General features: G+C 35.0%; 1 non-coding gene across 1 annotated transcript; it reads right to left on the reverse strand.

Moving 5' to 3' along the window:
• Positions 1-1,336: 1,336 nt before the first annotated feature.
• LOC131175788 (small nucleolar RNA R71) lies at positions 1,337-1,443 on the reverse strand. Its single transcript, XR_009145978.1, has one exon. It is a non-coding gene; the product is annotated as a small nucleolar RNA R71 (small nucleolar RNA).
• Positions 1,444-2,996: the final 1,553 nt, after the last annotated feature.

The raw sequence follows: 2,996 nt of genomic DNA on the forward strand, positions 1-2,996 counted from the left end.
ATATAAGCTTTAATTCTTATCTTGTGTGCTTATTTACATACCCATTATTGGTACCCTTTGGGTTTTATTATTAATGTTAGATTGAAAGACCGAGAGATGAAAATCTATGATAGATAATCAAGATAATGAACTTAATCACCTAGTGTTAGAAATAAACTAGTGGGTTAAGAGGAATTTCAAGTTGATTAAAATGCTTAAAGGATTTTGGGTAATTAAACATCGCATGAGAATAAGGTTTAGTTTCCTTTAAAACACTCTTTAGTTTGCTTGAAAGAGAAATTAAAGGAAATCAAAATCAACTTCCTTCGAACTTGTATTTCCCTTAATCTTGGCTTTGCCTATCCAAATCCCAATGAAATTTACTTCATGAACCTCAATTCTGGAATCAATTTTTACCATTAATTAATTAAATCTTTTGTCACTTGCTGAAATTTTAGTAAATTAGTATAGTGCTTAGAATTATAATTACTTAATTCATTATAATTTCCTTGTTTTTTCCAATTTAATTTGTTGCATCTCTTACTCTATTTTTGGCACAAATTATCGATAGCCCAAATAGTCATAACTTTTATAGTTTGATACTCAAAAAACAAATCTCTGTGGGAAACTTGAACAACCCGTATACTTGCGGAGTACGCAACCAAATTTTTGGCACCGTTGCCGGGGATTTGTTTTGTTTGATATTAGACGATTGATTGTTTGGTTACTTTGGGCATTTTATTTTTTATTTTAATTTCTCTTCTTTATCATTTTACTTTGAGATTTTCTTATTTTGGTTTTTCAGGTACATATCTTTTCTATAAGAAGAACAAAAAGTGCAGAAATTGATTTAATTTTTGATCCTGAGATTGAAAAGACAGCTAAAGCTTTAAGAGCAGAGTCTAAAAGAAGAAAAGCTAAACTCAGAATTTAAAGACAGCAAGAGCAACATCAAGAGCAACAAGTGATAGAAGCTATGGCAAACAACAATAACAGATCAATTAAGGATCATGCTTTTCCTAATTTTGGAGATTTTAGATCGAGTATTACAAGGCCTAGAGTGGAAGCAAACAACTTTGAGTTGAAGCCCTCACTTTGTCAAATGGTTCAACAGTCACAGTTTGGGGGAGGTCCTACTGAGAGTCCACATGTGCACCTTGCACAATTTCTTGAAATTAGTGACATGCTAAAGATAAATGGAGTGTCAGATGATGTCATCCGACTGAGATTATTTTCTTTTTCTTTGAAGGATCGTGCTAGGGAGTGGTTGCATTCATTACCTCCGGGTTCAATAACTACTTGGGATGAGTTGTCATAAGCTTTCTTGGCTCAATACTTTCCTCCTAGCAAGACTGTAAAATTGAGAAATGAATTAACTTCTTTTAGACCAAGGGATGATGAGAGTCTCTACGAAACTTGGGAGAGATATAAGGATCTGCAAAGGAGATGTCCACACCATGGAATCCCTAAATAGATGCTAGTTCAACATTTCTACAATGGTGTTTCTCCAGCAATTAGAAGTATAATTAATGCATCTTCAGGAGGTAATCTTATGGAAAAGTCAGAAGATGAAGCTTATTCAGCATTGGATAAAATTGCTTACAACAATTATCAATGGAGCTGTGAAAGAAATGAAATGAAAAAGCCACCAGCTGGTGTATATGAATTAGATGCCATGAGTATGTTCAATGCCAAATTTGATGCTTTGACGAGAAAAATGGATAAGTTAAGCATGAAGGTTGACTCATCAATTGGAGGATCTAGTCATACAGAAGATGTTGGTACGGGAAATATGCATTGTATCAATGATTTTCCTTCCTATGGGCAAGAGTTTGAAAATGAGCAAGTTGATTTTATTGAGAATTACAATCAGAAACCAGTTGGTAATCATTTTTCTGCTACATATAATCCAGCATGGAGGAACCACCCTAACTTTTCTTAGGGAGGTCGACAAGGGCAGCAACAGAATTATCAACAAACTCCTAATTTTCAGCAACAGCAGCAGAATTTTCAGCAAAACAGAGTACCACCTGGATTTTCACCACAAAGGAATCAAAATGCACCTATTCCACAACCACCAATTCAATCTTCAGACCAAGATTCAATTTTTAAGTCTATGATGGAGAATTTCTTAACTGCTCAACAAAAACAAGGAGAAATAATTCAACAATTAACTTCAAGGATATACCAGCTTGCCACTCATAACAGGATGTTGGAAAACCAAATAGCTCAACAAGCAAGTTCTTCTAGTAAAGCATAAGGAAAACTTCGTCAACCAGAGAATCCTAGAGAATATTGGAACGCAGTGATCCTAAGGAGTGGGAAAACTGTGGGAGAAGAAGAGAAAGATGAGGTAGAAGAGGAAAAGAAGAAAGAAGATGAAGACAAGAATGAATTCACTTCGAATCATGATGAAGTTAATGAGGAAGCAAACAAGAAGAAGGAAGTTGAAAAAGAAGAAGAGGAAAAGTATGTGCCTCCACCACCATACAAGCCACCATTGCCATATCCTCAAAGGTTTCAGAAAGCAAAGCTAGATAAGTAGTTTGAAAAATTTTTGGAAGTTTTGAAGAAGTTATACATCAACATTCCATTTACAGATGCAATTTCTCAAATGCCCTCATATGCTAAGTTCCTAAAGGAAATCTTGTCAAACAAGAAAAAATTGGAGGATTATGAAACTGTTGCACTTACTGAAGAATGCAGTGCTATATTACAGAATAAGCTTCCCCCTAAGCTTAAAGATCCAGGAAGTTTCTCAATTCCATGTCACATTGGAGAGACAAGATTGAAAAGGCATTGTGTGATCTTGGAGCTAGTGTAAGTTTGATGCCACTCTCCATTTGTGAAAAGTTGAAGGTAGGAGATTTGAAACCTACCACCATTTCTTTGCAACTAGCTATTAGATCTATCAAATATCCAGTGGAAATTTTGGAGAATGTGCCATTGAAGGTTGGACAATTTTTTATTCCTGTGGATTTTGTCGTTCTAGAGATGGAGGAGGATGTAAGAACACC

The sequence above is a fragment of the Hevea brasiliensis genome, chromosome 17 (assembly GCF_030052815.1).
Source record: "Hevea brasiliensis isolate MT/VB/25A 57/8 chromosome 17, ASM3005281v1, whole genome shotgun sequence".
NCBI classification, from domain to species: domain Eukaryota; kingdom Viridiplantae; phylum Streptophyta; class Magnoliopsida; order Malpighiales; family Euphorbiaceae; genus Hevea; species Hevea brasiliensis.